General features: G+C 41.9%; 6 non-coding genes across 6 annotated transcripts; 5 read left to right on the top strand and 1 right to left on the bottom strand.

Annotated features, from left to right (window-relative positions):
• Window positions 1-1,140: 1,140 nt before the first annotated feature.
• Window positions 1,141-1,212, top strand: trnaa-ugc (transfer RNA alanine (anticodon UGC)). The gene has a single exon. It is a non-coding gene; the product is annotated as a tRNA-Ala (tRNA).
• A 334-nt stretch (window positions 1,213-1,546) lies between these two features.
• trnal-uag (transfer RNA leucine (anticodon UAG)) lies at window positions 1,547-1,628 on the bottom strand. The gene has a single exon. It is a non-coding gene; the product is annotated as a tRNA-Leu (tRNA).
• Window positions 1,629-1,779: 151 nt separating this feature from the next.
• On the top strand, window positions 1,780-1,851 carry trnaa-cgc (transfer RNA alanine (anticodon CGC)). The gene has a single exon. It is a non-coding gene; the product is annotated as a tRNA-Ala (tRNA).
• A 1,885-nt stretch (window positions 1,852-3,736) lies between these two features.
• On the top strand, window positions 3,737-3,808 carry trnae-uuc (transfer RNA glutamic acid (anticodon UUC)). Its single transcript has one exon. It is a non-coding gene; the product is annotated as a tRNA-Glu (tRNA).
• A 1,646-nt stretch (window positions 3,809-5,454) lies between these two features.
• Window positions 5,455-5,526, top strand: trnaa-ugc (transfer RNA alanine (anticodon UGC)). Its single transcript has one exon. It is a non-coding gene; the product is annotated as a tRNA-Ala (tRNA).
• Window positions 5,527-7,167: 1,641 nt separating this feature from the next.
• On the top strand, window positions 7,168-7,239 carry trnaa-cgc (transfer RNA alanine (anticodon CGC)). Its single transcript has one exon. It is a non-coding gene; the product is annotated as a tRNA-Ala (tRNA).
• Window positions 7,240-25,261: the final 18,022 nt, after the last annotated feature.

Here is a 25,261-nt window from a genome sequence, read left to right as displayed (position 1 = left end):
TTGACGCTCTACACGAGCTTAGGCGCGTATCCCCGTCAAAATCCACAGAGAGCATGTATCTATTGTTGTATTTGTGCATTTACCATCAGCACATTGTGCTCCCTGGGCAGTTGTGTATCATGTGAAAGAGCCCAGATCCACATACACTGTTAATTAGTGCTTTTGAAATGTACTTTTGAAATCCTTGCGTTTGCCGTGGTCAGCCTGTACAGAAGGTAAATACAAGCAGCTAAACGCGCCCAGTCAAGTTTAATTGACTTTCCATTGAGAGACACAAGAGCCCGTACGTTCCGTTAAAGCTGCCGGTGGAGTCGCCTTCGCGACACGCGGCTGTGGTTTCGCGAGGTGAAGTTCGAGCAGATCGTCACTCGTCAGGTGAAAACAAATTCCGACGTTTAACTGAACCCCAACAGTGACGTACGTCGTTCAATTCACACATAATTTGAACAAATTCACGTTCAAGTTCTTGATTTACAAAAAGTGTTGCGTTCAGTTCAAAGTTCACTGAAAAATGAAACGTGTTCAATGAACGCGTTCTTTTGAACTCGTTCATGCACAACACTGGACATCACTGTGTGAGGTCACTGTATGTGCTCTGGGAGGTTTCCACGAAACTGACTGCTTGCTTTATTGTTGCTGTGGCCAAGAGGTTAAGGCGATGGACTTGAAATCCATTGGGTATGTTCCCACGTAAGTTTGAATCCTGCCTGCAACGTGTGTTTAAGAGAATTTGTTGATTACACTCTGGCCGACTTTTTTGGCTGTCTTTCCAATCATTTAACCAGAAAAGTATTTGTTGAAATAATCATTGTAGATCATAGAGGTTGTAGCTCAGTGGTCGGGTACGTGCTTCACATGTACGAGGTCCTGGCTCCAATCCCCAGCATCTCCACTCAGCAGAGCTTTTATGGCACACTTTCCAGTGCAGAATCTCAAGTAGCAAAAGTTGCATTCATTGGTAAGTTCGTTCAGTGCAGGTTTAGGGTATGAAGATCAGGGCAGGAGCATATGATTAGCAGGTATGAAGTTCAGTGTTCTATCTCCAGCTAACTTTTTATCAGCAGCACCCTTTGAATAGTGGTCTCCATTTGCTAAAGTTACATTGCTTGGACCTAGTGTACACATGTGTGTGGAAAGGCAGGGGATGTAGCTCAGTGGTAGAGCGCATGCTTTGCATGTATGAGGTCCTGGGTTCAATCCCCAGCATCTCCAGTCTGATTTGTTATAGAATCAGACAAATTGTAGTCCTGTGTTTAAACAACATTTGACCTAAACTGTTCTTCGTTGCCTGCCATTGTTAGTCTCACTCATTTTTCACTGCATTTGTCCAAAGATGTCTTCTTGTAGTGGGCATGTGGTTGAGGAAACAGACTAGAAGTCCATAGAGGGATATTGGCTTTCTAACAATCAACCACAGTCAGCCATGTGGGCTCAATTTGTCACTGGGTTAAGTTCAACTTTTTACATGTTGTCTTGGCTGTGATTTTACTAGTCACTTCTGTGGAAAGAAATAGTTCCAACGAGATATGCAACTAAAGAAGCGTCATGGCAGTGGTGGGATTTGAACCCACGCCTCCAGAGAGACTGGAGCCTAAATCCAGCGCCTTAGACCACTCGGCCACACTACCTCAGGGCTGATGGTTTAAAATCAGTCTGTGCAGACAGCGACTCTTCCAGCCAACAATGTCTATTTGAGTGAAGCAAGGATTTGATGATTACACTTTGGACATCTTTCCAATTGGTTAAGCAGAACAGTTATAATAACAGCTAAAAAATGTGGGGGATGTAGCTCAGTGGTAGAGCGCATGCTTCGCATGTATGAGGACTTGGGTTCAATCCCCAGCATCTCCACTGCACAGCATTTTTACGACACACTTTCCAGTGCATAGGCTCAAGTAGCAAAAGTTGCATTCCTTGGTAAATCTGTTCAGTGGACGTTTAGGGCGTGAAGGTCAGTGCTAGAGTGTATTCTGAGCAGGTATGAAGTTCAGTGTTCTATCTCCACGTTCAATTTTATAAATTACACCCTTTGTACACTACCGTTCAAAAGTTTGGGGTCACTTAGAAATGTCCTTATTTTGAAAGAAAAGCACTGTTTTTTTCAATGAAGATAATTTTAAACCAATCAGAAATACACTCTATACATTGCTAATGTGGTAAATGGCTATTCTAGTTGGTCATGTCTGGTTTATAGACATAGGTGTATAGAGGCCCATTTACAGCAACTGTCACTCCAGTGTTCTAATGGTACAATGTGTTTGCTCATTGTGTCAGAAGGGTAAAGGATGATTAGAAAACCCTTGTGAAATCATGTTAGGACAGCTGAAAACAATTTAGCTGGTTAGAGAAGCTATAAAACTGACCTTTCTTTGAGCAGGTATCTGGAGCATCACATTTGTGGGGTTGATTAAACGCTCAAAATGGCCAGAAAAAGAGAACTTTCATGTGAAACTCAACAGTCTATTTTTGTTCTTAGAAATGAAGGCTATTCCATGCGAGAAATTGCCAAGAAACTGAAGATTTCTACAACGCTGTGTACTACTCCCTTCAGAGAACAGCACAAAAAGGCTCTAAGCAGAGTAGAAAGAGAAGGTGAGCATCTTGACCGTACGGTACGCAAGAAGTGTCCATCCAGCCAATCCAACTTGTGGGAGGATTCTTGAAGCGTGGGGTGAAATTCTCCTGATTACCTCAACAAATGAACAGCTAGAATGCCAAAGGTCTGCAATGCTGTAATTGCTGCAAATGGAGGATTTTTTGACGAAAGCAAAGTTTGAAGGAAAAAAATTATTATTTCAAATACAAATCATTATTTCTAACCTTGTCAATGTCTTGACTATATTTTCTGTTCATTTTACAACTCGTGGTGGTAAATAAAAGTGTGACTTTTCATGGAAAACACAAAATTGTCTGGGCGACCCCAAACTTTTGAACGGTAGTGTACAGTGGTCTCAGTTTGCAAAAGTTACATTGCTTGGACTTAGTTTGCTCGTGTGGAAAGGAAGGGGATGTAGCTCAGTGTAGAATGCATGCATGTATGAGGTTCAATTCCCAGCATCAGCAGTTTGTCTTTAGAGAATCAGACAAATTGTACGTCTGTGTTTACGTGACATTTAACGTAAACGTTTCTTCCTTGTTTGTCATTGCCAGTCTCACATTTTCACTGTGTTTGTCCCAATATGTCATCTTGTAGTGGGCATGTGGTTAAGGTGACAGACTCGAAGTGCATAGAGCGATATTGTCTTTTAAAAAGCAACCACGGCTCAATTTGTCAATGGGTTAAGTTCAAATTTTTTATATGTTGTCTTCACTGTGAGTTTACTAGTCTTGACTTCTGTGGACAGGAATAGCACACACACACCACAAAGCCTACCTTGGCTCACCTTGGCAGCAGGGAGCCAACTGTCAGTGGTGGGATTTGAACCCAAGCTTTAATCCAGCACCTTAGACCAGTTGACCACACTACTGTGTAACCAATAATTCAATGTAACATGACTGTGTGAGGTCACTTTATGTGGTCTCTGGGAGTTTACCTCCATACTGCCTATTTGCTTTGTTTGCTGACTTTCCTTCCATAGCTTTTGCTGCTAGGCATATGGCAGCACATGGTGGTCTCCAATTATCTGCTTGTGACAGTCGAAACAGAGATCACCACCACAGTTCATCTCAACGCCGTGCACAGTCGCTGTACTTGATTATTAAAGTGACCAATAGGTCAAAAGTGCTAACCAGGCTTTCCCATATGGTCTAGCGGTCAGGATTCCTGGTTTTCACCCAGGCGGCCCGGGTTCAACTCCCGGTATGGGAATACTTCTCTTTCAGGATCAACTGTAGTGGCTTACATGCACTCAATCATTCTCTGTCTTGTTACTGCTAACTATATGTTATTTTGATGGGATTTTGTTTGTATGGAGTCACCATATCATTTCACTGACTACTCTCACTATCACATTTAGTGACTTGCGATGATGTTGCGATGGTGTTATAGTGGTTAGCATAGTTGACTTCCAAGCAGTTGATCCAGATTCAGTTCTCAGCCATCACAGTCTTTGACTGTGTGCAGTGGTGCTTTCCACATGTTGAGAGTACTCAGGTGTGTGACAATCATTCCTTCCAAAATGTAACTCTCCACGGCTAGTGCACATTTACAGCTCTTAAGGTAACGTAATAGGACAGTTGAGTGTCAAAGGCTAGCACACTTTTCTTTGTTTTGCTGCACAAACCTCACAAAGTATCAAGAAAACAAAGACCCTGACATGATTTGAACACACAACCTTCTGATCCGGAGTCAGACACACGTCACAGAGTCTGAGGCAAGTTGTTGTAGTAGCATTCCATTCCACTGTAAGATCCATATGTGAAGACACAGAAATCTCTAATGTGACTGTGTTGTCATGATGCCACAGGGTTATCAAATCCCTTCAGTGTTGAGTGCATTGCCTCGATACCGACCCACACTGTCATTAATCTATTGTTTCTGTTTCCTTTGACAGTGTCCCTTTTCTTAACTCTAAGTGTGAGAGTTGTTGAGGCCGAGTGGTTAAGGCGATGGACTCAAAATCCATTTCCCCGCTCAGGTTTGGCTCCTGTCAACAATCAGGGATGTTTGATTGTACATAAAGACAGTGTCTTAGTTCTAACGCAGATCGACATTCAGATTGAAGGTCAATGTTTGAGAGAGTCTCTCAGAGGAGTTTATCCAGTGGGGCTGTTGAAAAGCCTACAACAGGGAGGAAGGTCGCAAAGTCTACCTATGCTCAGCTTGGCGTCAGAGAGCCAATTAGTAGTGGTGGGATTTGAACCCAGTCTCCAATGAAACCAAGCACTTAATCCAGCACCCTAGACCACTCAGTCACACTACTGTGTAACCAAGAGCGCCATGTGACATCACTGTGTGAGGTCACTGTATGTGCTCTGGGAGGTTTCCACAAAACTGACTGCTTGCTTTATTGTTGCTGTGGCCAAGAGGTTAAGGCGATGGACTTGAAATCCATTGGGATGTTCCCACGTAAGTTTGAATCCTGCCTGCAACGTGTGTTTAAGAGAAGCAAGAATTTGTTGATTACATTCTGGCTGTCTTTCCAATCATTTAACCAGAAAAGTATTTGTTGTAATAATTTCATTGTAGATCATAGAGGTTGTAGCTCAGTGGTCGGGTACGTGCTTCACATGTACGAGGTCCTGGCTCCAATCCCCAGCATCTCCACTCAGCAGAGCTTTTATGGCACACTTTCCAGTGCAGAATCTCAAGTAGCAAAAGTTGCATTCATTGGTAAGTTCGTTCAGTGCAGGTTTAGGGTATGAAGATCAGGGCAGGAGCATATGATTAGCAGGTATGAAGTTCAGTGTTCTATCTCCAGCTAACTTTTTATCAGCAGCACCCTTTGAATAGTGGTCTCCATTTGCTAAAGTTACATTGCTTGGACCTAGTGTACACATGTGTGTGGAAAGGCAGGGGATGTAGCTCAGTGGTAGAGCGCATGCTTTGCATGTATGAGGTCCTGGGTTCAATCCCCAGCATCTCCAGTCTGATTTGTTATAGAATCAGACAAATTGTAGTCCTGTGTTTAAACAACATTTGACATAAACTGTTCTTCGTTGCCTGCCATTGGCAGTCTCACATTTTCACTGCATTTGTCCAAAGATGTCTTCTTGTAGTGGGCATGTGGTTGAGGTGACGGACTAGAAGTCCATAGAGGGATATTGGCTTTCTAACAATTCAGATTCAGATTCAGAAAACTTTATTGATCCCATAAGGCAATTCATTTGCAGCATCTCTGAGCAAACACAAACACAAACAAACACACAGTGTGTCAGTCCAATTGCCGTCCAGCAGTGGAACTCAAAATAAAAAACAAATTGCAGTGTAAAACTTTCATAAAACTATACCCTTAGAATTTAATAATTTAATAGCACAGGGCACGAAAGAATTAGAAAACCGGTTGGTTTTCCGTATTGGAGCATAAAACCGAAGCCCTGAAGGCATCAGGATAAAATCAGGAGCCAGAGGATGGAGCAGCTGAGCCAGGAAACCCTTGGCTTTGCTCAGCACCTGCTTCTCCCACAGAGAGTGCAGGTCCCTCAGTTTGATCCCTGTGATTTTCGAGCAGCTTTTAACAATATTCTGAAGTTTGTTTCTATCCTTCACAGACAAGGATTCAAACCAGCAAATAAAAGAAAAAGTAAGAAGACTTTCGATAAAAGAGCAATAAAAACAGTTAAGAATCATTTTGTTTCCATTAAAAGAGTTCGGTTTCCTCAGTAAATATATTCTTTGCTGCCCTCGTTTGACGACGCTTTCAGTGTTTAGGTCAAATTTCAGTTTATTGTCCATCACGGTGCCCAGATATTTATTGCTATCAATTATTTCAACATCATCACCGTGGATGACACTAACACTGTGTGAAGGTGCACGTCTAAAATCAATCACCATGTCCTTAGTTTTGGCAGCGTTCAAATCCAGGTAGTTGTCCTCACACCACTGAACAAACTGCTTCAGTGCAGGACCATGATTTCTCTCAGATCATGAAAGCAGTGACACCAGGACCATGTCATCTGAATATTTCATTAGGCATCGATTTTCCTCTGAGGATCTGCAGCTGTCCGTGTACAGAATAAAAAGAGGTGACAGTACACAACCCTGAGGAGGTCCAGTGTTGGAGATGGAATCAACCACAGTCAGCCATGTGGGCTCAATTTATCATTGGGTTAAGTTCAACTTTTTACAAGTTGTCTTTGCTGTGATTTTACACGCTCGACTTCTGTGGAAAGGAATAGTTCCAATGAGATATGCAACTAAAGATGAGTCATGGCAGTAGTGGGATTTGAACCCACGCCTCCAGGGAGACTGCGCCTTAGACCACTCGGCCACACTACCTCAGTGCTAATGTTATAAAATCAGTCTGTGCAGACAGAGACTCTTCCACAGAATTGTCAGGACATCAGTCAAATGTTTTGTTTTAAAGCAACAAAAAGCATGCGACAGCTTGTGTTGTTGTTGCTGTGGCAGCGAGGTTAAGGTGACGAGCCTGAAATCCATTGTGATGATCCTGTGCAGGTTTGAATTCAATCAACAATGTCTATTTGAGTGAAGCAAGGATTTGTGATTACACTTTGGCCTTTCCAATCAGTTAAGCAGAAAAGTTGTAATAACAGTTACAAAATGCAGGGGATGTAGCTCAGTGGTAGAGCGCATGCTTCGCATGTATGAGGACCTGGGTTCAAACCCCAGCATCTCCACTGTGAAGGGCTTTTACGACACTCTTTCAAGTGCATAGGCTCAAGTAGTGATATTGTCTTTCTAAAAATAAAACACAGCTCAATTTGTTACAGGGTTAAGTTCAAATTTTTACATGTTGTCTTCACTGTGAGTTTACTGGTTTTGACTTCTGTGGAAAGGAATAGCACACACACACCACAAAGCCTACCTTGGCTCAACTTGGCATCAGAGAGCCAACTGTCAGTGGTGGGATTTGAACCCAAGCTTTAATCCAGCACCTTAGACCAGTCAACCACACTACCACGTAACCAATAGCTCAATGTGACATGACTGTGTGAGGTCACTTTATGTGGTCTCTACTGGCTATTTGTTTTGTTTTTGTTTGCTGACTTTCCTTCCATATCTCGATCAAATTTTTTCATTCGATCGATCGATCTTTCAGAAATAAAGTAATACATTTACAAAATAAATAATCAAGAAATCTTTCAGCTTTTTTATTAAACGTCTTCATTGTTAATGATGCAAGGTAATCTTTTCATTTTATTATTGCAGATTATAGGTAAACAGTACACTCAAATTATATGGCAATTCATTGTCCAGATATACACAGGGCATAATTTGGGCCAGAACAGTGAAGAATTGTAAGGCCACACTGTTGTCTGTGTCTGTTTGACAGCTGCCCAGTGCAGTGGGGCCAGTCACTCTCCTTTTTCTTTCAAGATGTAGCCGCACATAGTTTGGTTACTGCCTGCCAACATAGGGGCATAGCACTAGCAGTCATGCACCCCTCTCCCTGCCTTTACTTCCGTATGGCCAAATTACTCACAGTATTAATACACAGGGCACAGGGGCTTGCTTATCTGCAAGCTGCTGCTCGGCTTTACCTGCACACATATAAATAATAGCTGCCTGGTAGGTGCCAATAATTAGATTTGACTGCTTATTAGTGGATGATTGAAATGTTTGTTGGTTTTATAATGTGTGTTTTTTTAGATTGACTACAGCCTGCCCCCTGTGTCACGTGCTCCCCTGGCTCCTCACAAGATTCAGTTTTAGGTAGTTTAAATGAGATTTTAAAAGGGGTTTCTTTTTATTAAATGGTAAATGGTCACATTTTTCTATAGCGCTTTTCCACCTTCAGTGCACTCTATTACGGGACGTTTGCTAACAAAATATTTGTTTTATAGACGCTGCTGGCCACTGCTGTTTTCTTTGGGTTTATTTAAGTTAGTTTTCTTTCAGTTAAGGGTTCTCACGAGTTAGGAACTGACATTGTTTGCCTCCTTTTCTATTTTAGTTATATGTACCCTGTTTTTTCTGTGTATATTTTAAATCAATTTGTTTTCTACTAGTGTTGGTGCAGCGCAGTCGCCCCACTTGTTGGAGGGTTGGTATCAGAGTTCCCCACTTCGGGCTCATCACTCCTCGTGTGTTGTGGTATTTTACACGCCCTCACTTTGCATGTTTTAAGTTACCTTCAGGTATATTATTTTGTGCGCATGTGTGCGCGTGTGCGCGCGTGTGGTTCACAGAGCCCAGTGGGTACTCCAATCCCAGGTGGTTACTGCCCGCACCGGGTGCGGCCACATGTAGCCTGTCCTAGGTTATTTTATAAACCCTGCTGATTTGTATGTGGTTTTAACTATAGCCTGAATTCAAATATCTATATTTTTATAATAAACAGTGTTAAATTCTTTTTTAAAACATCTAATTTCCTCATTTAAACCATCATCTGCAGTCCTTACCCGTGTTTTTAAGAAGCCTGCCCATTCGGTTACAAAGACACAATGTTTATTTCAAAGAGAGTCTGTGAATGAATCATAGACTATAAAGAGGTGGACTACGTGAGTGTGACAGCACCCATAGTGTTTGGCTCCACTCAAATGAAGCTTGTGTTACTAGCAGGTACAGGGGCAAACTTGAGTCCAGGCTCTATATTACGAATAGGATAGAACCAGGATCATGAGTAGGTTAACAGGAACATTTTAAGACCAAAATGACAAGGCTCATTGCAGCAGATACAGTTACTCATCCGGTGGGCACGGATGGAATTCAAACAGGCTAAGTTCCGATCACTAGTGCTGAAAAAAGGCAAGGTCATTGATTTGGAGTTGGTTCAACATTGAAGGAGCACTCATACCATCAGTTACAGAGCAGCCAGTGAAGAGCCTGTGCAAAGTTGTTGACTGCAGCCTTAAAGATGCCACTTCTGTTCAAGCAACCTGCCAGGCAGTTTAAAGCATGGATTTACCAGCCTGGAGAATTGCCAAGAATACTCTGTCCACTTCTTGTCTATGAAGTCTCCATCTCAACAGTGGAGACCCTTGAGAGGAAGGACAGCAGGTGTCTCAGGAGATGGTTAGGGGTGCCCAGAAGCCTCACCACCGTTGCCCTCTACAGAAACACCACTAAGCTCTGTTTGCCCTTGAAATTGCTAGAGGAAGAGTTCAAGGTGACACGGACACAAGATTGACACTGATGTACAGTGACCCAAAGGTGGCCCAAGCAGGAGTTGTGGTGAAGACTGGTAGGAAGTGGAGTGCCCAAGCTGCTGTTCTTGATCTAGAGGCTCGACTGTGGCACAAAAAAATTGTGGGTGTGGTTGCCCATGGGTGGGCATGGGAATGTTTCCCGATTTGGCACTAGGAGTGCAGCAGGAAAGAAAAGTGCAAGCTCGTACAAGATGAGGTTAGGGCTGCAGTGGAGGAAAAGAGGTTAAGCAGAGAAACCGGTCTGGGACTGCAGGGGGGCTGGACTAGGTGGGAGCAGGCCATAGAGTGTAAGGTCATCTGGACGGAGCCTGGCAAAACTAGCCACACTGCATTGCTTTCCTGATCCAGCCATGTACAACATCTTTCCAAGCCCTACAGATCTGTTTACTTGAGGAAAGGTGGACACCCCAACCTACCAACTGTGTCCTGCAAGGGGAACTCTGGAGTACATCCTGAGCTCCTGCCCAACATCATTCAGCCATTACACCTGGTACCACAGCCAAGTTCTAAAGCCAATAGCAGATGCCATCAACAGAGCGATCAGCACTTGCAGCAAAGTGCACTATTCCACCCGCTGTTCCACTCACCATCCTCACCATCGCATTTGTCAAGAAAGTAGAGCAGCCAAAAGCAGGAAAGAAGGCAGCAATAGGGATCTTGGCTTCATAGTAGAGATGCGCGGATTGCGGTTACAACCGCGGTATCCGCGGTTAATCCGCGGGTCGGGCAGATGACGTAACGAAAAATTATATTTTAATTAAATTCGGGCGGGTGGCGGTTTAACTACTAAAAAAAAAAAAAAGTTATTGTTAGTACTGTTACCTACATCTGAAAAGACGAGTCTCACTGTCTATGCTTGTAGTATGAAGTGTACGTCATATCCTTAATTAGCCCATTTGACCTCGTTTTTATGTTCTGAAGGTTAAGGTTGTGTCAGGTTATTGATGCCTAAGGTTTACCAGGCACATTATATGCAGTTTATTTTATTATTTCAAATTTATTTCAGCTGTTTGCCAACACATAAGTGGCTATAAGGCCATATTTATTTAGTTATGCATATTTTTTCTTGCCTATTTCAATTGGAATATAAAGAGGGCATTGCCTGATTTCAATAAAGGTTCATCTGAGATGATCTGTCTATTTTGTTTCGATATCAGTTATATTTTAAAACACGCAGATATTATAGCGTAGACTGCCACTCAGGGTATTTAAAACTTAAAGAAAGACCGATGGAGTGAGGCTATGACTTTGAAATAACATCGGGCAATGGCAGAATGTTCAGAATGTAACAACATCCAACACGAAGGCAAGAAGGTTAAAAAATAGCCTAGTTGAAAAACGTTGTCAATTAATTAGCTGCGCAAGAAAACCAGGTAAGTTTGGGGTTGTTACGGACAATTAAGAATGCGAACATACACGCTGAGCGAATTTTGGAATGAATGAGCTATAGAGTTTGCATTTTTATCGAGGCTCCTTAGTTTGTTTGCTGTATGATTGTTCTAAAATCTAAAATCAATGGGCGGATGGCGGCGGGTGCGGTTTTGAAAACCTTCGGTGCAAAATGGACAGCGGGCGGATGATGAGTTTTGTGTCGCGGTTGCGGATGAAAAAATAGCCCATCCGCGCATCTCTACTTCATAGACCTTGAGAAGCAACTGAGATTCCCTCAGTACATCGTCAACACCACCCTGAGGCCAGACATCTTAGTGGTCTCAGAGAAAAGATCCATGAAAGAAAGAGGTAAAGAGAGAAGGATGAACAGCTGACCATCGACTGCCAGGCTCAGGGCCGGAAGGCAAATTGCGTGCCCATCGAGGTTGGCTGCAGAGGATTCGTGGGCCACTCACTCCAAAGAGCCCTCAGTGCATTGGGCATAGCGGGAAAAGCAAGGAGCAGAGTCATCAAAGATACAACTGAAGCAGCTGAGAAAGCCTCGAGATGGCTCTGGATCCAGAAAGGAGAACCATTCGGGCAAGCGAGTGCTACCTGACCACAAGTCACGGCCTGATCAGCCATGGCTGGGTCATCTGGCCGAGGGTGTCTGATGCTGAAAGACCCAAAACACCCGATGACCACAGGTTACTGTAGATCCATAGCAGGTACCGACAGCTGCACTGCACTGCAACATTGCTGTGATAAAGTTTACAGCAACATCAGCTCCAACTCTGTACCACAGTTTTCTAATGTGGAAGTCAGTTTTTTTTTCTTTTACGTTGTTTTAGATCAATATTGCAATTTAAAATGTCCAAATTATAACAATGATCCATGGGTTGTCATAGATTATAACTATATCAGCACAGTATGTCTTTTTTTAATGACATGTGTAACAATTCTCCAGACATGCATGAGTAGCAGTGTGATGAGAACACAAGTTTTATCCCAAGCTACAGTCACAATAGAAGCTGCGTTTTTTGTCTTCATTACAGATATGCACAATAGGTTTTTACAGACTCTGATTTGTGCCTATTAAAAGAACTGTATACATAACATTATTACCTCCGGAGGTTATGTTTTTGCCGGCGTTTGTCTGTTTGTTTGTTTTTCTGTTAGCAACATAACTCAAAAAGATATGGACCGATTTTGATGAAATTGTCAGGATTTGTTGGAAATGTGAAAAGGAAGATCTGATTTCATTTTGGGGGTGATCTGGAAGAAATCCTGGATTCTGGATCACTTTGAAATTTTAGTTAACATTGTGGTAAATGGGGTCAAAAATTTTGTTTCTCAATATCTCGGTTAATTATTGACCAAACCCCATGAAATTTGACTCAGGGATGGACAATGGGATCCTCTTTCATATTCCAAAGGCTGATCCGGATCTGATCCAGAAGACTGATTTTATCGCAACTTATATAAAAAATGGGGGTAGTCCTTGGCAGAGGTCTGCGCTCTCTGACTGCTTTTCTAGTTGATATTCAATTCCATTAACATGATCCAAATGTGTCCCCAGATACAAGGTAAACATATTCAACTCAAATATAGCCCTTATTTGTAATTGTAATGCTGATTTATTGTTACAAAAAGACTGGACATTATGGCCATTTTGTTGGTATAATTTGGTATTTTGTTTCTCTAGATGATTATCCAATAAGGAAACAGAATGAGCCTCACATGAGTCTTTTGGGTTGCCAGTTGCCAGCTGAAATCCACTAAATTTAAACGTAAAATGACTCTCTCAACAGTGACCACTGACCTAAGTAATTCACATCACATAGTGCTCTTTAGTCCGAGCACAGCTAATTAGTATTAAAGTATTTCTGCTTCAGACATTAGTTGCATTTCCATCACCTCATTGTTAATGTTCAATTTGAAGATTTGCAATAGTAACAGGAGGTTGAACAGCCAAGAGTTGTCTTTAGATCCCTTAACACTAAACCTACCTGCAAATTTTTTTATTCTGAATTATGATTTTTTTTTTTCATTACCTACTTAAAATAAAGAAATAATCAATAAATAATCCTAATATGAAAACTATTTGGCTAGAAAAATCATTCAGTTCACAGAAACCATATTTATGGGGAGTCAGAACTGTGAACTTGTCATAACGTAGCTATGTCTGCCGTTTTGGTCAACACAAATTTACGTCCACTGTGATCTATTTGTAAAAAATTAATAATAATAATACAATCTGTAATTTTCCTTGCACTCTCATCAAATAATAGTCCTTCAGTGTTTAGTTAGACCATACAAATGCGTTATTGTGAGGAGGCGGACCATTGTGCTGAACGTGCACTTTGCTTCAATTTAGCAACACAAAGGATGAGATTAGGCTAATGGAACTTTGAAATGTCAGTCCAAAAGAAGTGTACAGTATCTATACATTAGGGCTGGGTGATATGTAAAAAAAAAAAATAAAAAAATAAAATAATATATTATATATATATATATATATATATATATATTTTTTTTTTTTCTATATCTCGATATACAATATATATCTTGATATCTGTACAGGAAAAATAACCCCCCAAAAACTATTGCAAAAACAAATCTGCCAAATTCTGCAAGATTCATTTTTTAATTCAAATTCAAATGCAAAGAGGTAGGCAGTTAATGCAAGAACAAAATAACTGTAAAACTGTTAAAGGAAGAAATAATACATATTATTTTCATTAAAAAATAAACAATTCACAAACAACTCAACTCAAGGTAGGCAGTTCAGAACAAAGTGCTTTTCAGATTACAAAAAATCCCTGATAATAATAGTTTAACTGTAAAATAAATAATTCTTTTCTTTCAAAAATGTATCTGTTGTAGCCATCAACAAATAGCCAAAAAATAAGTTTGTGTAACTTTTACATTGTGTCTTTTACATTTTAACATTTTGAGCAAGGAATACCAAATGTCTACTGTGTCAGGCTTAAGTGCAGCCCTTTGACAAGTAACTATATTTCCACTGCAACTGAATATCCTGTCAGAAGGACTGCTAGTGGCAGGCACACAGAGGTACTTCTTTGCTAGGGTGCACAGTGCTGGATATTTAATCTCATGTTCCTGCCACCATTGTAATGGATTTGCCTCACTCTCCAAACATACAGACTGTAGATAGCTCGACAACTCAACCTCAATGGACTCACAAGGTGTGAAGGAAGAGTAAGTGGTTGCATCTTGGGCAAAGAAGCTGGCTAGAGTTTTTTTTCTTTTTAGCAAGGTGGAGCACAGGACCTGCTATGTCACTCTCTTGTGTGGACTGAGGGACAGTTTTGTCAACACCTGCAGGGCTCCCCTGATCACCTAGCAATCTCTCTGCTTCACAGATGACCCACTCTTTCAATGCAACCAGTTTCCCACTGCTGACATATTTCCCCCGAAACCGTGGGTCTTTAAAGGAAGTAATGTCCAGCAAGTCACTGGTAGAGGGCTCTGAATACTTATCATTTAAGTAAGTCGGGATGGTGTGTTTGATGGACTTTGTTAGTTCACTGTCACCTTCCTCAGGAGAAAGGGGCCTGCTGTTAAAGAGATGGAACACAGGTCTTACATATGAGAGTGTCACATACTCCTCTCCTGACAAAGCATCAGTGAAGTCCTGCAGGGGCTTCAGTGCTCTTTGGATGGCCTCTAGCACCTCTATGTCTTGCCAGGTAAGAACCAGAGGTCTTGTTTTCTTGTCAGCAGACAGGACTTTGGCAAGAACCCTTTCTTGCTCAAGGATGCGTTCTATCATTTGTAGACGTGATCCCCACCGCGTGGTTGACTCTGTAATGAGCTGATGAGGTGGTAAATTCATCTGTGCCTGCACTTTGACCAGCTCCCTCCGCTTTTTCCAGCTGTAGGAGAATGCGCTCATAATTTTCTTACACAGAGAAATGGCCTGTGTTATACGAGGGTCTTGCATTCCATGACCTGTAACACAGTAAAACCAGAAATGAAATAAATCGTTTTAAAATGTAGTTTAACAGCTAGAAGATATTAATGAATGAAGCCATGAATAATATCTTGATTTTATTTTGTGACTGTGTAAGTATACAATGTATAGTTTATTTTTAATTTATAATAAAGTCCAGATTATTTGATTTTAAAAACAATGTCCCTGCTTTCTCTTCCCTTCTCTCCTTACCTTGTTTGGTGTTTCCTGGGTGGGTCCCCAATTTCACACCTGCTGCGCTCCACTCCTGATCCTCATCAATCAATCATCTTCTGCCATAAAAAACCTGCTGACCTGCTCTCCAGTGCCAGATTGTTCCGTCATTCTGTGGTGAACTACTCTTTCTTTTTGTATGTTTTTCGAGAATTCTGAAGATTTTTTGATACTTACCAGTTTCTTTTCGTACAATCCCCAGCACTTCCGTTTGGAGCCGGCCTCATACCGTTGCCACCTGTTTCCGTAAACCTCTGGTCAACCTCCATCACCTCGTACCTCCCATTCGCAGCCAACCTGGACCCATCCTGCCTCCCCTGGAACCTATCCCCCCTCCAAGATTATTTTTGTTAATAAAATACCATTTTCTTTGTGGATATTTGGGTCCGACAGTAACTCCTAACAGTAATGTCCTAAGCTGGAGAGAGGTGCCACATATGCCTACGTGCCCCTGGTCCAGCAGTGTCACAGAAAAGCACTGTCTTATGTCGTTTGTCACACATATGCTGTTTGGTCCCGTAGTTTCTCTCTGAATAGGCCTGTTTGTGAACGCTGTCAACCAGTGAAGCTGTTGGCGATGGCATATTCAAAAACATGATACAAAACTGTACACAACAACTTGACAAACCTGATGTGATGTGCAGCAGTTTCATTAGTGGGATGCACGCTGATTGTGTGCACTGCTCTCAAGGGGAGTGACTTCTGACTCAGAACGTAAAAAACAAAAGTTAAACTTATAAAACATGTTAACACATTGTTTTTGGTGAATTGAGCAACTCATTTCAAATCAATAAAAGGAAACATGGTACTCTAGATTAGAGGTCTGCGTGGTCCGTGAATTGTAATTTTCAGTCCCGCTCCTGCTCGCATCTGCAATATTTTGTCCTGCTCCCGCCCGCAAGTCCCGCAGGATAGGAACCTTTGCTTTCTTAAACTCTATCAAACACGGAGAAGCAAAAGAAATTGGGCTGCGTATGAGAGGAGGCGCGGTGGGCGATCCGGCGGCATGGTTAAGTCCTGGCTAAATCCTGTTTTAGTCCTGGTTTTAGAAGTGTTTTTAGACCTGGTTTAGTCCTGGTTGAGTTCTGGTTTTGTTGCACAGGCAGCACGACGTACGGAAGGAGGGACTGTTCGTGCGGCGTACGGGACGGGGGGGACTGTCCGTGCGGCGTACGGGACGAGGGGGACTGTTTGTGCGGCGTACGGGACGGGGGGGGACTGTCCACACAGCGTAAGGGACGCATGGGGACTGTCCGTGTGGGGTACGGGACGCGGGAGGACTGTTCGAGCTTCGTATTTGGAAGGAAGGACTGTCCGTGCGGCTTATGCGGGGGTACTGCCTGCGTAGCAGACAGAAGGAAAGACTATCCACGCAGCGTAAGGGACGCGGGGGGACTGTCCGCGGGGGGACTGTCCGCGGGGGGACTGTCCGCGGGGGGACTGTCCGCGGGGGGACTGTCCGCGGGGGGACTGTCCGCGGGGGGACTGTCCGCGGGGGGACTGTCCGCGGGGGGACTGTCCATGTGGCCTACGGGACTGGTGGGTCAGTCTGCGCGGCGTACGGGACGGGGAACGGTCTGCTGCTTAATGTTTTTATTAATGCCAAATAAAATCTCCAGCACAAATTATGCATGATAGTTTTACATTCATCTTTTTTATCTTTTACTTTCTACTCATATTTAGTTTGCGGGACCGCAGTTTATCATCCCTCCCGCCCGCTCCCGCATTGTTTAACCCCGCCCCCGCCCGCGCCCTCAGCGAGCTTTCAAAATGTGTCCCGCGTCACAGTGGTTTGCGTCGGGTCCCGCGGGCGTCCCGGGACTGCAAGGCTCTACTCTAGATATGTTATGTGTTATGTTAATATCCCTCTTTAACATTAGGTTTTTGTACAAAAGAATTCTCAAGATTATTTTGGTCAAGTCGACAAAAGGTCATGTATAAGTACTTAATATATTATTATCATTCATTTATTAATCAACAAAACCAACTGTGGCAAACGTCCATGAGTTTGTTTTATTTTATTACATAGACATCAACAAATACAATGAATACAGTACATAAAATACAAATTCATCATTGAAGTCATTTTCAATAGAAACTGTCCAGAAGTTCTATGGGAGATTCAGTGAGCAGAGGAATACTGCACATGTGTCCTGAAGAAAGTGGAGCGGGCGGAGGCAGCACTCATTCAAATGGCTCTGTAGAACTCCCCCCTCCCCCTCTCTGTACCCTACACCCCCACCCAGTCCGCCCAGTCCCATATGACACCCAATAACCAATCTGTCCCATGTCCCTTTGGTCTGTCAGCACCGGTTCTGCTCACAAAGTCCCAGCCTCGAGCAACTTCTCTGTCAATGTTGGTGTGGTACCCTCTAGGGGGCGGGGTTCACCTCACAGCAAGAGGGCCCTTTAACTCTGGAATACATGTAGAATGATGACGATTGTAGTAAAACATGTGAAAGGTTGTAAAAGATCATATGACATATATTATGGTGGTGAGCGAGCCTCAGCAAGGTGCTTTGCCTCATACAGTCATGGACAAAATAGTTGGTACCCCTCTGGCAATGAAAGAAAAATCAACAATAATCACTAAAATAACTTGAAACTGATAAAAGCAACAATAAATAAAAATGTACTGAAAATTGTCCAACAAAAATCAAACACTGTTTTTCAGCTGTGGTTCAACAGAATAATTAGTAAAAACAAAATAATGAAACAGGCCTGGACAAAAATGATGGTACCTTTTTTAACTTAATATTTTGTTGCACAACCTTTTGAGGCAAACTCTGCAAACAAACGATTTCTGTAACTGTCAATGAGACTTCTGCTCTGGTCAACAGGTATATTGACCCATTTCTCGTGAGCAAACTGCTCTGGTTGTCTTAGGCCTGAAGGTTCCTTCTCCAGACAGCATGTTTCAGCTCCATTCACAGATGTTCAACGGAACTGAGATCTGGGCTCACAGAAGAACATTCCAGAACAGTCCTGTGTTTTGTTCTTAGTCATTCTTGTGTGTTTTTCACTGTGTGTTTTGGGTCATTATCCTGTTGGAAGACCCATGACCTATGACTGAGACTGAGCTTTCTGACACTAGGCAACACATTTCGTTCCAAAATACCTTGATAGTTTTGAGATTTTGTTGTATTTTGCACAGATTCAAGACACTCTGTGCCAGATGCAGCAAAACAGCCCCAGAACAAAACCAAACCTATCATTTTCTTTCTAGTCTCCTGACACAGTTCTCTTCTTCTCTTTCTCTGGTCCATGTTCAGTGTTGTGTCCATCATGTCTCCAAACACAATGACACATGTCGCCCTTTAAACAGACACACTGACTGAGGACAAGTTTGAAGAACCTGTGATGCAGATTAGAGACACACCCAAGTTTAACATGTCCCTATTGTTCAGTTACTTACACTCTTTTCTAGAGCTACCATCATTTTTGTCCAGGCCAGTTTCATTAGGGTTTTTTTTTTTTTTATAATTCTGTTGAACAACAATTGAAATACACTGTCTGATTTTCAGATTTTCATTGGTTATTTGTCAGGATTTTTTAAAATGTATTATTACTTTTCTCAGTTTCATGTTATTTCAGTGACCATTGTTGATTTTTCTTTCATAACCAGAGGGGTACCAACTATTTTGTCCATGACTCTATATATTTGTGTGTCTAATGAAAAACTTTAAAGGGCCAGGAGACTATTATTTCCATGAGTCTGAGCAAAATGTGTCTTGTCCCAGTACAGTTATACTGTATAAGCAGATCTTGAGGTCAAAATAAGTCTGCTGTGTACTGTGTGCGTTCAGTTATAAAGTATTTTAGGTTTATTATCTGATCATCAGGATGTGCATGTTAGTCTGCTAGTTGTTGTTCAGTTTTCCTGTAAGGGCAAACTCGGCTCTGGTCTCTGAGAGTTGTGAAAAGTGATTATAAACTCATGCGGGTGAATAATGAAGAGGTTCAGAATGCATAAGGTGAGTGAGGAATAAGTTGAACCACAGCAAACTGTTCCAAATGTTTGTCACGTTTTTGAGACGAGTATAAATCAGGTACAGCACCTTTAAATCATTTGACTCCTGGGACCATATGGCCTTTTATTCTGGGTTGTTTAGCATTTGAACAGCTTTTACTATTTAACATTTTCTGACAGTTGGACAGAGAACACGTGAGTTCCGTGTCTGGAGCTCTGCTGGTAACAGTGGGAGGAGAAGAAGCATTTTGAAATGACAAACCAACTGCACGGCTTCTCATACGAATGTTTTGAATTTACTGGGAGCGTTTTGTGCAAAATGGACCTTTCTGACTGTCCAACCATGTTCTAATGTTGAAGCTGAAGGTTTGTATCTTTAGTGCTTTTTTAAATGTTTTTATCAGGTGTCAGACAGCAGAAGCAGCTCTAGCACCATCTGCTGGTGCCTTTTTACATCTCATTATTAAAGCAACACCACGGAACTTTTTAAAGGGAGAACGTCACCTGCATGATTCCATAGAAATAAATATACTCCATGGAGATAGATACGATTTATGCCATACCGTGGAATATTACAGCCAAAGGAACAACATTTCCATGGAAACAAGCAGGAGGAGGCTCTCCTCCAGCTCCAGGCCAAGTAAGAGACAATTTGTGGAGCTGCAAGCCTGCTCACAGTAAACACACGTTTCAATACAAGAAAAATATACAAAGTAACAAAGAAAATAAAGAAAAAAACATGCCTTTTGTTTATTTTTTGACTAAACGGTTGACTGAGACACAAAGGCGACTGAGAAGCGCAGTGTAAATGTTGCTGCAGCAAAACTTGAAATTCACTAAATCCATAAAGCAGCTCCCTGTCTAAAAAGTGACATGGTGTGGCTTTAACGCTTCCATCTGTAAGTGTTTGATGGCAGATGTGAAACGTGTCTGTGATCTCTGGTCTTCTTCTGTCAGGCCAAAGCAGACACACTATCAGACAGCAGTAACAGACACCATCTAGTGGCGACATGTGAGAACAGTCTCATAACAGATGGCAGCTTTAAATAAAGATATTTTCTCTTGTAGAATTTGTAGAATAATGAATGTTTGAGTGTCAGCAATATTGTACAGGGTCCAACATCCCCCAGAAGTATTATAGTCATAACATTTAGGCTACGTTCAGACTGCAGGGCTTAATGCTCAATTCAGATTTTTCTTGTGAAATCCGATGTTTTTGTGAGGTCGTTCACATTTCACGAGACACGACGACGTCAACCACAGCGAGCGTGCTCAGGGTTTAAGAAAGTTGTCCAGCGTTGGACAGTGGCAGCGACGTCCGTTGAAAGGAACATGTGGATGTGGAGACGGAGCCAAGAGTGGTGAGTGGTGATGTGCTTCACTTCAGTGACACGGAGTTCATTAACAATTTTCGCCTACTTCAGCACAGAATAGTGACGTTTGTGTCTTGTTGATAACGTGTAGGTGGATGAATGCACTTTGACCGTTCAGACTGAAGTCACATGTCAAAAGATCAGATATGTATCAGTTTCAGGAGCACATATCCAAGTGTCCTGGGTCACATTTGAAAAAATCAGATCTGTGTGGTTCAGACTGTCATTAAAAGATCAGATACAGGAACATAGGGGCCAAAAAATCTGATTTGGGTCACTTCAGGCTGCAGTCTGAACGTAGTCTTAGTCTCTTCCATTTCTGGACCAATGAGAATTAGAATCAGTTGTTCAAAGACATGACTTTAGTTGCTCTGCTCTGCCAGCAATATACTCAAACAGCACAGAGAGGCATCACAAAGCTGCACAGGACCACACCATCCCAGTCTCCTGTACCCACCCACATCATCAATCAAACATTCAGGATGAACAAAACGAGTTCAATTAAAAAAAAAAAAATCTCTTCTCAAATGTGTGTGTGTGTGTGTGTGCATGGGCTCTTGTTGTAAACCCCGTGTGTAGTTTGGACCTCTACACACACATTGTGAAATGCATGATAGCTGTTCACATTCCAGTGTTGGGAAATACAATGGCGATACTAATGCTGGACACGTGTGAACTGTGCACCGTCATCTGGATCTGAGAGGAGCAGTATGTGGCCTGTGCAGGATGAAAACAATCAGAGCTGAACCCGAGCCGCCAGAGTCTGAACCTGCACAGACACACAGCCGAGTGTTTGAGAGGCTGCACTAGCACGACTCAAGATCCACTCCAGATGTTGAGCTTTAGGTAGTGACGGTTCACATCAAGCACTCATTTTAGTTTCCAAACAACTGGGTTTCAGCTTTGGAACTGGCAACCCAAACGTGCCACTGCTTTTAGACAGGATCATTGTCTGATGAAGCAGAACTTGAAATTGCAACAGAAACAATTGGGCATCATGTCCAGTGTTGGGGAGTAACAGATTACATGTACCGGAGTTACGTAATCAGAGTACAAATTATGAGTAACTGTATTCAGTTACAGTTACTGTTTCAGTGAGTGGTAATTGAATTACAGTTACTTTGTTGAAATAAATGGATTACACGGCGGGATTTTCCTGTTTTCACATTTTGGGCTATATCCTTTTTTTTTTTTTTTTTCAGTAATTCCACTCATTGCCGGACACTAAACCAGGTCTAAAACCAGGTCTAAACCAAGTCTAAAACCAAGTCTAAACAAAGTCTAAAACCAGGTCTAAACCAGGACTAAAACCAGGTCTAAAACCAGGTCTAAACCAGGACTAAACCAGGACTCAAACAGGATTTAACAGGACTAAATCCTGCTGTGTGGACGTGTCTCCTCTTCTTCTATCAATATATTTAATACGGTTAAATAAAGTCTGGGCTTTTTATTTTCTTTTAGCCGACAAAACATCTTATGTGAAGATTTCCTCATCTTTGTTTCTCTACAGCAAACCAAGTAATCCAAAGTATTCAGATTACATTACTCACTTTAAGTAATTTAATGGATTACGTTACAAACTACATTTTGGGGTATGTAATCTGTAATCTGTAGGGGACTACGTTTTAAAAGTCACCTTCCCAACACTGGTCATGTCTAATGTGATTGAGATGAAGAATAAATCATCATCATCATCACAGTTGTTTCCATTGACAGTTTCGTGTAAAGGCCCAGACGATGATATTTTCTACTCTATGTTCTAATGTTGTTTCATCATCACAAAATACGGGGAGTTGTGTTTTGTTTCAGTCACACATGTTTAAAACACAAACCCCGCACATTTAGTCGAGGTTTAGGCTCTGTGGTCATACAAGAAGTGCTCCACTGTGTTTTTAAACTCTATACAACGCCGTGTATCATTCGTTCATTCATTTTTCAAAATAAAATGAAAAATAAGAAAACAAAAAACCCCAACAATTTTCTTCATTATTTGCCTCCAAAACCAAACTGAAAAAACGGATAATGATTTGTTTTTTCAGTTTTTAATTTTGTATTTAAATGAATGGAAAAAATTGATAACAGCCGTTCCTGTTTAAGTGACTTAAAACTGCGATGCCAGACTAAACCAGGACTAAACCAGGACTAAACCAGGACTAAATCAGGACTAAACCGGGACTGAACCAGGACTAAATCAGGACTAAACCGGGACTGAACCAGGACTAAATCAGGACTAAACCGGGACTGAACCAGGACTAAATCAGGACTAAACCGGGACTGAACCGGGACTGAACCAGGATTGACTAAACCAGGACTGAGTATTGGGACGGGCCCGGAGGTGCATCCACATAAACTGTCGGGTGATCGGGACTGACCAGACCAGGACTGAGATAAAGACCCAGAGTGGGATCAGACCAAGACCAGGACTGAGACCATTTTAATCTTGTTTTAGGCCTGGTTCAGTCCATTATCTGTTTTTTTGTTTTTTTCCCATTATAAATTTAAACACAAAATTGAAAACTGAATCAGTTTTTTTTTTTTTTTTTTTTTGGTTTTGGAGACAAATGATGAAGAAAATTGTATTATTCATTTTCAAATTTTTGGTTTTATTTTCAAAAACGAATTGAACGAACGATACATAGAATCACATTCTCTATTTAAGGGAAAAGCTCACTGAAACAAAACTCAACTCCACATTTTTGAGGAGGTAACAACATTCTAGCGTGGCTTAAAGCTCACGAGAGACCATTTAGCTTAATATTGGAACTTTCTTTTGAACACGTTTCCCTCATATCCGCTCACACAAGTCGGTTATGTTCATGCACTTTTAAATCTTACATACTGCTCCTTTCATTTTGAAGGACATTTTGTGAATCCTCTAATCAGCCAGTGTGACATTTCTGAGCCAAACGGTAGCGGGCGAGGACACACAAGGACACGATGTGAGAAGGGACAGCGTCTTCCTGAAGACACCGAAGCACCAATGAGCAGCGGTCAGTGTAGTCCACAGGGCATGAGCCAAGTGCAGATACCTGAATGTTCACATGGACCAGATCCCAAAGCACCAGACAGCAGCTTGTGTTTGTAATGCAGTGTTGGCGAGCACCTCTCGTTCTATGGCTCCGACCGCTGGCGAGCCGTACCACAATCTCATCAAACAGAGCTTTTTTTTTTTTTGCAGTGACAAGGCGAAGCATTATGGGATAGCGCCTTAGATGTGCTAAAGGGAAGCCGGTGTTTCCTCCTCTGTCAGAACAAGCTCCTCATTTCTAGTTGTAACACTGTGTAATAGGTGAGTTTCATTGTTGAGAAAAGCGCGCGTTGCATGCTGGGAATTAATTTGGTCAGCGGCAAGAAACACTAATTCAACATGACGGACGCTGCGAGAAAACACGTAAAGGGTATTGATCCCGGTTATTTCTCCACTCTAACGGCAGACGACCCAAGACCATTTGACCAGAAATTTGTCATAAACATCGACGCAGCCAAATCACCCTTTTCAACCCCGACAAAAGGTGGACCAAACCAAATTTCTGGTCAGAATCACCAACTACCTGGACAAATATTCACTTGGGCGATATCCACAATGACTTGGTGGAAACTCCTGGGCCATTCACAGCAGAAAAGATGAAAACCTCCAAGAGTCTCGATGTGTTGTTGAACTTGTTGGAGTCCACGGTTTGTTAGGATCTTCTACGTTTGCTCTGCGGATGTTTGAAAGCCGTTTAATTCACCGTTAGTGGTTCTTTTCACTCAGAATATGAAAAAGACATTTTCCTTCTTCCGTGCTTCTATTTGTGCATCTGATAATGCAGCAGGAATTTACCATTATCGAGGATAAATACGCGAGGTTACACACTGTGTTTGACGCTATCCTGTTTCTTGCCTCCAACCAAAATATTTCCCAGCATGCAACGTGGGCTTTTAATAACAATGACGTCAGCTGAAACTCGCCTATATGAGCTTGTTTTCTACACACAGTTTGTGCTTTTACAGAGAGTTTAAATGCTCATATGACTCCATTTTTTCATCTATGTTATGAAGTTGTTTCCTCATCACAAACACACCTGGAGTTGTGTTTTATTTCATTCACACGTTTAACACACAAACCCTACACACTTAGGCTGAGTTCTTCTCTCAAATAAAAAACAAAACACTAATACAGGAAGTGCTCCACTGTGGATGTGCGTTTGGATGATGTCAGCTCTAGAATTTCCAATCTCTACTGAACTAAACTTGGAAAGTCTCAAACAAATTACAAACTCAAAACTCAAGTGTGAATGAAACAAAACATAACTCCAGGTCTGGTTTTGAGGAGGGAACATTATAACATGGCTTAAAGCTCAAAGGTCTTAAAGTTGCGTAATAAAGGAGCTTTAAATGTAGAATGTGCCATGAGCTGATTCATGTAAAATGTGCTATTGTACGTAAAAAACACAGTCCAATCAGGTTCATTTGGTCTTCCCAGAATTTATGTAATTAGTTTCTTTTTGCAGACCAATAGTTTGTTTTCATCCCTGACAGTTTGTTCTGGTTTCTGCACTCTTCCCCAGGGTCACGCGACGTTGCTGTGACGTGTCGCTCAGTTGATTTAAACAGGTTTTGGCGTCGTCTTCCTACCGGAGGAGG

This window comes from Boleophthalmus pectinirostris, unplaced genomic scaffold (assembly GCF_026225935.1).
Source record: "Boleophthalmus pectinirostris isolate CB_2022bp ecotype Guang Dong unplaced genomic scaffold, ASM2622593v1 HiC_scaffold_23, whole genome shotgun sequence".
NCBI classification, from domain to species: domain Eukaryota; kingdom Metazoa; phylum Chordata; class Actinopteri; order Gobiiformes; family Gobiidae; genus Boleophthalmus; species Boleophthalmus pectinirostris.
Note: the sequence above shows the minus strand (reverse complement) of the source record. Positions and strands in the feature narration are given on the sequence as shown.